The sequence below is a fragment of the Solea senegalensis genome, linkage group LG8, assembly GCF_019176455.1.
Source record: "Solea senegalensis isolate Sse05_10M linkage group LG8, IFAPA_SoseM_1, whole genome shotgun sequence".
NCBI classification, from domain to species: Eukaryota; Metazoa; Chordata; class Actinopteri; order Pleuronectiformes; family Soleidae; genus Solea; species Solea senegalensis.
The window spans coordinates 219,434-232,954 of NC_058028.1; positions in this window are offsets into that span (position 1 = coordinate 219,434).

Here is a 13,521-nt window from a genome sequence, read left to right on the forward strand (position 1 = left end):
TCTGTCTGCTGTGTGCTGGTGAGCGACGTGAAGTTTCACAGCTCAGGCTCTGACTGACACGTCCAAAGGCAAGTCTCTGTGCTTTCATCCTACATTTTGGATTGACCTTTGGCAGGAAAAAAAACGACTCCATCTCTGGAGGTTTTCCCATGAACATACTGTATGTTTATGATATCCCCCAGAGTTTTAAGTTTTTCAACACAGTCTTTGTGCTGCTCTTCACTTCCTGTGTTTGAAGATGGGCCCAGAGCCACAGTGGGTCATTAGGAGGCTCAGCCCCCTCAGTTCAATAGTTTTACCCCTTCTCCTTAAGCTTTATGCATCTATAGAAAGCTACAGAAGTATTGGCTGAGATAAATGTGACTGAAATGGAGTGGAGTGCAGGAGATGTTTCTATGTGGCTGGTTTTGTCAGTCAGGAATAAGAACAATATTTATCTTTCTTTGCAGATAGACTACACTTCAGTTAATGTGTATATAACTTGAAACAGTTGTTTTAAGTTATTAGCCTTTCTGAAGCCAATTGTCTTTTCCATAACAGTCTCTCTGCTGCTCTTTAGTTCTTCTGAAACCAATAATGTTCCCACTTTTCATGCTGGGTTGAGAATTTTTATGTACAACTGTGAGGGTCAGTTAACAGATACCAGACATGGAGTCATAACCACTTTAATAGAGTCGATCTCTGCTTTTCTGCATGGAGTTTGCATGTTCTCCTCGTGTGTGCGCGGGTTTTCTCCGAGTTCTCCGCTTTCCTGCCACAGTCCAAAGACATGCAATATAGGGGTTAGGTAAATTGTACACTCTAAATTGACTGTAGTTATGAGTGTGAGAGTGGATGGTTGTTTTGTCTCTATATGTGTCCCTGTGATGGACTGGCGACCTTTCGCCCTATGTCAGCTGAGATTGGCAGCGCCCCCTGTGACCCTCATGTGGAGGATAAAGTGGTAGAAGATGGATGGATGAAAAACGCCATGAGGTACTCCTCTTTTCTCTGTAAACACTGGAACAGTGGAATAATAATCTGTTTACCTTAATTAATTATTTTTCTTGAAAACAAAACTTGCCTCCTCACATTTTTAAAAGCCACCTCAGTCACTTTATTTTGGTGCCAGGTCTGTTTAGAGAAGTTTTCCTGCCAGCGGGAGGAGTCAGTGGGAAACCAGGGCAGATTTACAGGCTCCGCACATTAACGAGACCGCAACGCTCTTCTCTGCTGCAACTCCACTTCCTGATTTAGGACGATAACGTGGGTGTATTTTTAAAATCTGTGCAAAGTGCAGCTTTAAATCACTGTCATTTCACGTAAATGCACACAGAGCGGGTCAAGTCCTGTGTTTACAGGAAGTCCTTCCGCTTTGAGCACAGTGAGGAAAGAGGACAGTATAGAAAAAGGAAATTGACAGATTTATAAAGGCAGGTAAGGAGAGACTTCCATCTTAGCTACAGCCTTTAATAGGCTGCTCCGTGAGGCTCATGCTAATTATCTCTCATTATACTTTATCTGCCCCTCCCTCCTCTGACTCTCACTTCACCTCCCGCTTGTGCCTGTAATCTGTTTCTTTCATAATATCCCTCTGCAGAGCACCAGTCTGCGTAAACACAGGAACATACAGTAACTAATCACATTACAAAACATACTCTTGAGTCCTTTTACTGTTTGTTATCCTTCACCATCTCCTGGGAAACAGCCACAGGCTGCGGTTCTCATGCACGGTGACAGCTCAGACACACGAGCGACCAAAATGTAGACTGCAGCCACGAGCTGTCCATGAGGAACCAACCAATGAAAGATTCAAATAAAAACAGACTTTGTGCAGTAATGCCTGAACTATTCACTCTGGTGAGATTTTATTTTATCAGATTTGAAATCTATCTTTACATCCTTCTTCCTCCCCAATATAAGAATCTGAGTATATGTTTAATGGCACCACTTATTAATAATATATAGGTACAGTTAGTGGCTGCAGTTACAGTTCATTTAACCCTTAGAGCACAGAGCATTTAGGCTGCTTTTTCCATTACTATGTTAAAACATATATACAGAGGCTATAACTGCAAAAAATGAAGATGTGTACTAGTGTCATTGACTTGAAGTCAGTGTATTTATCTAATCTAATCATCACCTACCAGCCACTCCCTCCTCCTCAGCCACTCCCTCCTCATCAGCTCAACTCCACTCACCTGTACACAGCAGCTGCACCTGATCACTACAGCACACTATATATACTCCTCTCCACCATGCAGTCACTGCCAGATTGTTCTATGTCATTCGTACTAGTCTCTCCAGCGGTTTTTGGACTGATTCCCCGGTTTCGACCCTGCCTGTACCCGACCTGTCCCGGTGATCGACCCCAGCCTTCTGCCCCTGACTATGGATTCTGCCTGCTCCCCTGTCTGCTTGTTGTGACTGAACAGTTCAGCCTCAGATCCATTTCCTGCGAAGCGAGTTTACACGATTGTGCGTTCTTTGAACTATCCTTTGAAAAGGTGAAAAATAAAAGTCATTACTGGCTGTCTGTCTGCCTATGTGTGCTGCATTAGGGTCCTCTCCTGTCCCGTTACAGTTTCAATGTATTTTTCTAATGGTGGTTATATTTTCTTTTTTAGAGGCATTTTTGTTGCAGTGATGTGCACTATAGTGTGTCTTGTATCCTTTTTTTTTATTCTCACCAACTGTATAAACACACCTGAGCAAAAAGTTCTAAGTAAAATGTTGAGTGTTTGATTTAGATTACTATCGCATACACAAAAACAGAGACCAAATAGTTTAATAAGCTTGAAATTGTAAAAACATTTATCCTGACACTAGAAGTTGAAGCAATATATTATAACAATGTCTAAACACCATACAAACCAAATTTCCAGCTAACACATTATGTCAATATTCACATTACTGTTCTGTCATTAAAGTGACACTGTGTAAATAAGAGAGGGGAACTCAACTCAACAATCAATTATGAGATTATCTAAGGATACATTCTAGCCATTTGTTGTTTCTCCTTTTCTAATAACCCACTTACATTGATGAACACCTTATGTCGAAGCAAGGACTGTTCAATGTATGTGTATATATACACATATGTATATAGGTGCTGCAACTATTAATGGACTCCTTTGGTCCATAAAAATGTTAGAAAGTGTTGAAAAATGTTGATCAGTGTTCACCAAACGTGGAAATGATGATCTTAAAATGTCTTGTTTTGTCCACAAACCAAAAGGATTCAGTTTTAATGATTTCTTTGTTTTATGCAGCAAATAAACACAAATATTCACATTTAAGACACTGAAACATCAGAAAACTTGTTTTAATAATGAAGAAAAAACCTCAAACCGATGAATTGATTGTCAAAGTAGTAGTTTCAGTCCTAATATGTATATGTAAGATAAAAAGTAGCAACTTTTCTCATCTACTGTGTATATACATACATACACATGCACAACCTGCCTGTTGGGGGATATACATCTTTCAGAGCTCCTGTATTAAACCAGTGAGTCCCATCGCTTTTAAGGGCCTGAGGTGACAAAAGTGAGGTTCCAGCCACAGCAGTTAGTGGTCCTACTTCTGGGGAGGAATAATAAGGGTGCACCAGCCTCAGGCGCTTATCTCCTATGCGGTATCTTGTTTTTGACATTTACCCATCTCTCTCTTTATCTGTCTAACTGACTTACTTTCTGTTTGTGATGTTTCCTCTTGATAGAAACTGGAAACACCAGAGGCAACGTGTCAATGAAAAGAAAAGGACACCATTGCTTTTAGTTTTTAGCTTGTAGCTCAAAGTGTGTATATACATATATGTATATATATATATATATATATATACTGTATATGTTTTGTTTTACCTTTATTTTCATTGCAATAATGAGCACTTGAACTATTGAAAGTAGAGATGAAAGCATATTTGCAGTCGTCCACACCAGTCTGGCATTTTCAAGCCCTGATTTTTCGCCATGCTGTTTCTCATTAAATGTTCTTTCTGAAACTTTGCAAACAACTGCAGAGGAGAGGAGGCGAGTCAGCTCTCTGTTTACACTGACATGTGCCTACCCTGTGCACCTGAGCGGTCAAGTGAGACACGTTCTCAAGTGTGTTAGTGTGGACGCAGATTATCTCTGATAACCTTTGTCGAGATTGCAGATCACGTTTGTTTGAAAACATCAGAATGGCAAATCCGTTTCCTGGCGGTGTTTAAAGGAGGCAATCGCCTGTTTCTAGCAGATTTACCTACATTTAAAACCTGGATGTGATTAATCCCACTTAAGTTCTTAGGCAGCGACAAAGGCTGGGCAAGAAGAAGAGTCATGAGCTGACATACCAACACACACTGTCACACTCAGCATTGAGCCTACAGGCGTTTAAGAGTTTGTCCTCAACTGCACGTCCTTGGAAGAAAACAACCAAAAAAAGTGGACCATCCCTGTGTGAAGCAACATAGGTAACCAGTGAGTCACGTTGCTGCTCCTTCTAGGAAGCTCAGCATTATCTTAAACGAAAGATCAGCTGTTTAGCGTTTACACAGATTTACTTTCAAATTTAAAACGGTAATTTAATTTTCATTTATGGGAAAACGCACTCTCAAAAACAAACAATTGGAGCAGGTTTATATTGTTTATATTAAGCACAGCAAACCCAAAACCTCAAACATCCACTGCTCATTTATGATGTGACTGGAAGAAATTGGGGATTTGGGAAAAAGATAATTGCATTTTTTACAAACCTGAGTTTAATATTCACTGCTTTCAAAAGTGATGGAGCTTTAACACAAGGTGCCACCACTATATTTGCCTCTGACTTCTAATGCAAGAATATGAAATTAAAGCTATAATATATCTTAATATTATATGTCTATACCGTATTATATCACAGATATGTACTGTATGTATTTTTTTAATCTGTGTAGAACACAGAACAATCTTCATTTGCACCCTTTGTAAACTGCGCAAAGTACAATTTGGATTTGATAATGATCGCTCAGCCCTTGAATATTTGCACCTCTACACTTTTCCACATGAGTTTAATATGTATGAGCCAAACCAGGGGAACAGTGATGGGTAAATTTGAGATACAGTGAGTCTTTTACCAGTAAAATTGTTGTGTAGATGCATTTGACAAGTAAAGTTATGTTCTAGCCATTTGTTGTTTCTCCTTTTTTAATAATGACTGTTTTGTACCGCCACTATCACGGTGTGCGTTTTCCACGTTAGAGTGACTCATTACTGAGATAAGAAGGATGATGTGGGATCTGAGGGCAGAGTTTATACATTATTTTGGCATTGCGTGTGACCGAGTCTGTGAAATGCTCAGCATTCTCTGGTGACTCACTCCGTTTTAATGGCACCGCTTCTTTCTTTTTTCTCTCCCTCTTTTGTGTATCACCATTTTCTCTCCACCCTGTACTGTGCTGCTGCACATTGTGATCCACGCCGTTCTAATTTGATAATTTGAGAACACCAACCTGAGTTTTAATTGACACGTGTGTGTGTGTGTGTTGCCTGTTGTGTTTAGTTTGCACGATAAAAGGCGACAAATTTGTTTGACATGTTCTTACAATTCATTTTTGGAATAGTTGTGTAATAATCCACTGGTCCGCCAGTGCTGACGTCGTGATTGACCGTTGGTTTGTCTCTTCATGTGGTTGCAGTGGACAAAGCTATCTCCAAACCACAGGCCTCATTTCTGGGCTCGACAAATTGAACTGAAGAAAACAAACGCACACCAAATTAAAATGGTACTGTACTGGAGTTGACAATGGTGGCTGTTACTGTTAATAAGTGGGTGTGACAGAAATACTGTACATTGCTTCAGTAAAACTCACTGTTTTTCCCACACCTAACACTGTATTATAATAGAGCATGTCGTTGCTTATTTCCATGTAATATTTGGTTTTAAGCTTCATTTTAATGTGGGAAATACACTTTTTCCTGTGCTCATCATCATCATAGATTGAATATTTTATTAATGAAATAGATTTAGTTTTAGTAATGAAGTCTATTAGATGCAATGCGTCTGCAATAAGCAGAAATCCTTGTTTGCTTGTGTCAGAAAAGTGAACTTGGACTATATTCAGTCTCCTGGTTTTTAATACGACTATTTTCTGTCTTCTGTCAGCCGACGATGCAGAGATGCTCTGCTGTCAGTGTCAGTGTGCACGTTGCCAAGAGTGTTTAGCGACAAATTAGTAGAATTTAGTGGAGGTTTATGAGTTTTTCATTTGAGACCATTTTGAATCCCTCCGAGCTAACGACTAAAAGACAATGTCAACATTTCCAATCTCTGCCGTTACCTTTTAAAAAGTCCAGGTCTCCCCTTCCCTCTGCACCTTTAATATCATTACTGCTGCTTGTTTTATTGGATTTATTATCGTAGAAGTTTCATCAGTCATATACTCACCAGAACCATAACTATGCAACTACGCCTTTGAACACACAGCAAGGCGAAATCATAACCCATAAACACGCCTAACTGTTGAGTCAGTCGTAGTAAGAACACGTGGAGCCGTAACAATTGGACCTGTCAAAACAGATGCCCTGTTCTCTAACCGCTCGGGTTAGGGTTAGTTTTCATTATAGACACAGGTTAGAGATGATTGCCAGTCTAGGATTTAGTCTTTACTTTATTTTTTTTTATTTCCCAGTGAGTCATATTTCACGTCACAAACTCATTAGAAAACACGTGAGAAGCGTGACGCACCACAGAGGACGTCCAGGGTGACACTGGTTCTACCACTCAGGCATAACTCGATGACTGACTCAATGACTTGGATGTGCACATCACATATCATAAAATCTCATACCTCACATCATAAATGTCCGGTCGAGCTGAACGATTCAGAACAAATATCCAATCACGATTGCGATATCAGAGGGAATGGCAATTTTGACATGATTCTTCTCATTGTTATGATTACTGTGTGGTAGTTGTGAGAGAAAAAAACATGTTGTCTTCAGTCTGTAGAATATGATATGTGAAATTTGCCACACTGACCTCTAAACTGCAAAAATAAAGTTGAAGAAGAAGAAATTGCCATATTAGGTGTCATGTAAGCTAGTTTGGCATTCGATTCAATTATTTACATATTGTTCATTCAAGTATTTTTTAATGTCATTTTGATCATAAGGAGTTGAGAAATGTTGAAACTTGCTTTCTCTAATGAGTTCAATCTTAATTCACACTAAGTCACACTCCCACCTGGAAACGAAAAGCCAAACAAACTTATCTCTTAAATCACAATTTGAATGTTATTCTTTGTTGTTTATAGCACTGGTGCGTCATTTATAGAAGTACCTCTATGCGAGTAGGACTACGAGATGGAGCTCAACAAAGCTGGAGCCATTAGCATACAACCACCTGGCATGCTAGATACACACACAAAATAAGGAAAACAAACATTTTGAAAATCCACAAGTGGGGAAAACACCAATTTAACTAAGAAAACACGGTAGCGAGGTGAAAGTATGTGAAAAGGAACTTTTCATCCACTGCTGATACACGAGTCACGGCTGAGGACAAACAATCAGGAAGCAAATGCAGGTAACTGGGTCCTTGTTTTCAAAGATCTTTATCTCTGCCTGATTATTCTTATGACTAAGCTGTCATGCTAGTTTAGAAACAGGCAACCCTAAAATCCAAATAAAAAAATATAGGAAAGCATTGCCCCCCCCCATCTTACCTCCCTCTTATAGACTTGAGGTTGCCAGGTTGTTTGAGGAACCACTCCCACACGAAAGGGAAAGATGGACCGACAAAGAGCTGCACTAATACACTTTTCCCTCAAAAACATCATTTTTAAATTAAGTGGCTGTATTTCAGTTGACATGTCATGGTCATTTTATGACTTACAGCTCCTTTTAAACTGTAAATGGAGAACAAAAGTAACAAACAAACAAAGGACAGCAGAAAAAGAGCTGTAAATCAAAACACAAAATGGGAAGTGTGGGCAGACAAAAAGGCAAACAAACCCTCATCTCTGCTTTTTATTTCAATTATTTTCTGTGGGCCCTTTCATATCTGACGAGGTCATCGCATTTTTAACGCTTGTTGTGCTTTACGCTTTATCAGTGGAAACGATCATTACAAACAGAGGGATTAAAGCAAATCACTCATTTAAAATGGAAGAGAGACACCATGGCAGCAACAACAACAAACAAAAACAAACTGTAACAATATGTACCTAAAGAAAACAAAAGTTTCATGAACCAACTGACCAGTTTAATGCAAAGGAACCTCTTTTTTGGAAACGAGCTGCGGCTACTGAATGTCATCTCGGCTAATCTGTGGCAGACAGGTCGGACAGCTTTGGGCCGCTAATGAGATATCGTCTCCTCTCCAACTGAAACGCATGAGGTCAAAGTCTGATAAGAGCTGAGAAGCACTGTCCGGTCCTCTGCATGTGCTATATGGATGAGGCGATAACACCACACACACTAACACACAGGATTCTTAGTAAACATGACCAAGCATCAGGAGCGCCATGAATCATTGTTTCCAATGTGGGGGGGGAGGGGTAATCATTTCCATTTCCTACTCAGGCACAGCCTTTACAGAGAAAAATGAACAGTTGCACCACTAAAAGAGGAACTATCACTTGCACTGCTCTGTTATTATTATTATATATAGATATAGATATATATCTATATATACACATACATACATATATGTGTATATATACAGTATATATGTAGTTAAATTGGTGACTGAAGCCCCAGAATGACCCAGGAACTGAAAAAAATGAGATCAATCATTCATTTGGCTCATTGAAAGCTCAGTCAAAAAACATATGGCAGGTTAAAGCCAAGCCGTATTTGTGTTATCAGGCGAAAGAGGTGAAATGTGTCCATAAATATCTGTATCTGTGTTAGGTGGTGGATTTCCACGGAGTGCGTAATGATAGCAAGTAGTAGCGTAACCTTAATCCCCCCCCAGTTTGTTTTTCGGCGCTTTGCTTGTTGAAACAGACTATTAAAGGTTTGAGGCATGACTTAGTCAAACAACGGTTATCTGAAGTGGACCCCATTAGCCCTCTAAATGTGACAGGTGAGGGGTTGGCAGTATTGAGCAAAGTCGGTTAGCACATATGATGATGAATTAGGGGTGAAAAAGTGTGTCTACCTGATTTGAATAGCCAAAAGATTAATGGCACTCTGCTAAGCCTTAGAGTAAAACACTCAAAGACCACCTTGTGGCTTTTAAAGAGATAGGTATACACCCTGGACAGTTCGCCAGTCCATCGCAGGGCCACACACAGCTAGTGACAAACAACCATTCACTCTCACACTCACTCCTATGGTCAATTTAGAGAGTCCAATTTACCTAATCCCCACGTTGCATGTTTTTGGACTGTGGGAGGAAGCTGGAGTACCCGGAGAGAACCCACGCTGCAAGGCGAGAGTGCTAACCACTACACCACCGTGTGGCTCTAAATTTAAGATATGATGTTAGTAATTAAAATGTTTGAAAACATCTGCAAGCTCTTCTCACCAAGAAAAGTCAGGTTTATACCTGTGTTTGTCTATGAGCATATGAGCATGTTATAAAGTTTGGTTTCCTTATTTAACACAAATCTTAATAAACACACTTTTTCACTCACGAAAGAGAGAGAACTGGAGATGAATGCTCCAACTCCCTGGAAAAAATGTCAAATGAGCGGCTCTATCCTGGTAAAGAAGCTAACTGCTGCTAATTTTGAGTCCAAATGTATCGTTACAGATCGCTATGCTACGTTGTCAAACTCTGTGCACTGTCAAATGATAGTTCGGGAGGCGGAGCCTCTCTCTGTATTTAAAGTTAGACTTAAAACTTTTCTTTTTGATAAAGCTTATAGTTAGAGCTGGTTCAGGGAAACCTGGACCATCTCTTAGTTATGCTGCTATAGTACTAAACTGCTGGGGGATTTTCCTGTGGTACACACACATTCACTCTCTCACACTCAGGATATGATTATGACTTTTTATATGTCATTAACCTTGTCTCTTTCTCTCCCTAGTTTGTGTCTTTCCTTCCTTCCCTCTCTCTCTCTCTCTGTATTCTCATCATGCAGGTTGCAGGATCAAGATCCAGTTTCCGAGGCTACGCTCATCGTCACCATTATTATTATTTTATAATTAAAAAGTCGATATCAGTAACTGTATAAACTTGTAACCTGATACAGTTGTTGTGTATCTGCTGCTGGTCTCCCTCTCTCTCTTCTGTCTCTACCTCATCTCCCTCTTGTCCTTTCTCTCCCCCCATTTTCTGTCCCCCACCTCTCCACTGTCCCCCATTTTTCCTTTCACCCCAACCGGTCGAGGCAGATGACCGCACTACTATTTTCAACTATTTTGATCATTAATTAATCAGTTTGAGGGGTTTAAAATAATTAAAACACAATTTCTGATTTTTCAGCTTCTTAAATGTGAATATTTTCTGATTCTCTGCTCCATATCACCAATAAATCATTAAAACCGATTACTTTCAGGTTGGTGGACAAACCAAGACATTTGAGAGCATCACAATTTCAAGGTTTCGGAAACAACGATAGCCACTTGTCAACATTTCATAGACCAAACAAGTATTGGATTAGTGAAGAGTTTGTAGACAGACTAATCAATTATGGAAAGAATCATTAATTGCCCCTCACAATATTGCCCAGCTATATTCCTGCACTGCACACAGGAAATGATTTGTTTTATGTCATAAGCAAAAACCGTGATATGAATGGAACCATGTGTTTTGTTTACCATTCTCTACAGCATGTCAATAATGTGACATAGTTCTGGTTCACCAAGACCAAACAGAGGCAGAAAAAGAAATCGCCAAAAGTTACGTACTGCAGCTTTAAATATTTCAGTAGGAAGTTGTTGTTTTTTTTAATCAAATGTATGTTTACGACATAAAGCGTGGACTCGGAACTACATAACAGAGCACTAATGTTACATTACGCACACATTTGACTGCTGTCGCTGTTTATTATAATATAACACATAGTTGTGAGTACCACAACTTAAGTTAAGCGCGTGCATGAGCTGATGATGACGACATTTACGTCACGTCAGTTAACAACGGACCTCCGCGGGCTCGTAAAGTGTACGACTCTCAAACAAACTGAAGGCTTTCACTTGTAAGAGACTAAGGAGTTTTGACAGTTTGTTTAAGTAGCAGTTATTAGCTCCTTATTAGCACGCCCCGGTTAACTAGTTATCGAACCGTTAGCTAGCTACTTACGTCCACTACGCTTTGGTGTCTGTTGGTCGAGTCCACTCAGACACGGAGGTGGAATGAAACCATCATTTTTACCTGACTTTATTTGTTTGTTTGCTTTTTGTTGACGTCATGTGCACGACTGAGCACAGGTTACCGTGTTCACGTGCAGCTGCTTGTTGCTACCACTCCATCCACGGTCGCTTCTTTCTCCCGGAGCCACAGCATTTAAATGCCACATCAACAATGCAAGAGTTTAAAATGTGAGCGTGTGAGTCAAGCGTGTGTCAGTGTTAGTTAGTAAAACACTCTGTTCTTACCCACAGGAGCGGAGAGTGGCAGAGCCGCAGAGCCGCAGAGCCCGGTTAAACACTTGAATCCAGCGCTCCGGTTTCACCGGGAGCAGCACAGGCAGGAGCGGCGGAGACCGCTGTCAAGTGACACATGACACTAGCCGTGACTTCCTGTTGAAACCTTCAAAGTAAAGTTCATACACAATTCCTCCACGATGACGTTCGTTTTGTTTTGGGATGCTGAATGTACTTTTATAAAAAATAATAAATGCTTTTTAAATACATCGGTAATGCAGTTAAGGGTTTTTATTTACATTGTGGGAAATGAGCGGTTTACATAGTGACACCAACTTCAATCAATAGGCAGTGTACAGCCCGTGGCCAAGTGAAAAGGGAACTTGAGGTCCCCAACCCCCAATGCTCCCCGGGCGCTACTCAGTGTGGCAGCCCAGTGCTCCTAATTCTAGGGTGGGTCAAACGCAGAGGAATACTTTCCCTAAGGGGATTAATAAAATTCAATTCTTAAGTGGTGTATCATATACACACAGGGCCGGCTCTTGGCATAGGCGATATAGGCGGTCGCCTAGAGCGCCATCTGCTGGAGGGGCGCCCCTCCAACAAAAAAAAAAATTTTAAAACAATGAAAATAAAAATGATTTTCTATTCCCAGTCGCCCTCATTTGTGTGGTCTCTCTTGAAAAGAGCATCAACGGTGAAGTGTCTAGGCAGGTGTCATTTGATGATAGATGCTTTTCCTGCAAGGAAGTCCAGACGTGTACAATTTTAGTTGAAGTGAAAGACACGCTGGAAAGAGTTACCTGAAAGTTTGTTGTTGTTGGTTGCTGTAATTCAATACTTGAAAGTTGTGATTTTTTGCTGTTTGCTGTTGTTGTTCAAATTAAACATGTGTGATTGTTCATTTGGCTGGTGTAATTCGTGTGTGTGTGTGTGGGGGGGGCACCGGAGAGCAATCTCGCCTAGGGCACAAAATTAGGTAGAGCCGGCCCTGTATACACAGGTAGTCGTGGCTTTTGACAGGAACTTAAAATCATGTTTTTGCTTGTGTCAGATTGCACTGCACTGACTGACAGGAGTCACGACAAGACTTCTACACGTCCTCTGGCTTCTGTTTAAAGCTTCTGCAAATTCAGTGCAGTCACAGAAAGCGTTTGACCTTGACATACGAGACAAGAACACCTGAACCATCCCTTTAAAACGCAAACTCTCGGAGGACATACTGTCAGCAGCCATACACTTTTATTTTGAAAAGCAAAATTGTTTTCCGGCATATTTTTGTACCCCCTCTTGTTCGTACCTCGACAGACAGTAGAAAGGCAGGCCTTGCTGGCGTGTTTGACGCAGTCCTGTCATATTCCTAACCTAGTGCCCCATCTACTGGTCAGTTGGCATCACTGCATATAAAAGGCCTCCTTTCAGAACTAGAGATGTCGCTTTATTACATGAACACCTACTCTGAATGTCAATGAAGATGATATACTACACAATAAATTTAAGTTTGAATGTATTACATTTAAAAATGCAATAATCTACATTTGTCACAGTTGTGATGTACGACCCAAGTCCAAGACAATTTAGGGGTGAGTGCAGGTAAATGTGTGTTTAAAGTGTTTAACAAAGGCCGTTTCAAGAGGGAAATAAAACAGAAAAGCAGAGAGCAAAGAAAAAAAACAAAGAGAACAAAAATGGGACCAGGACAGGAGCAAATCAGACAGTATAAGATTATTTACATTCGACATACATGACTTGACTTACTCTAACCTTAACGTAAAACCTAAATTAAAACATTTAAATAGAGTTAAATGAACTCTTTTGAGTTACTTTAACACTGTTACACAGCTTTACTGTCAAAAACATCACATTACAACAATGCAATGTTGTACAGTGTCTGTATTCCCCAAAAATAATAATAATACATGTAAAGAAATAAATTAACTCCATCTCAAACAAACAAACAAAGAGACAAGTGTGAATCTTGATGGACATCACCAAGTGTGAGCCACCATTATGATGGATTTTGTAATTCTGCTTCATCAGT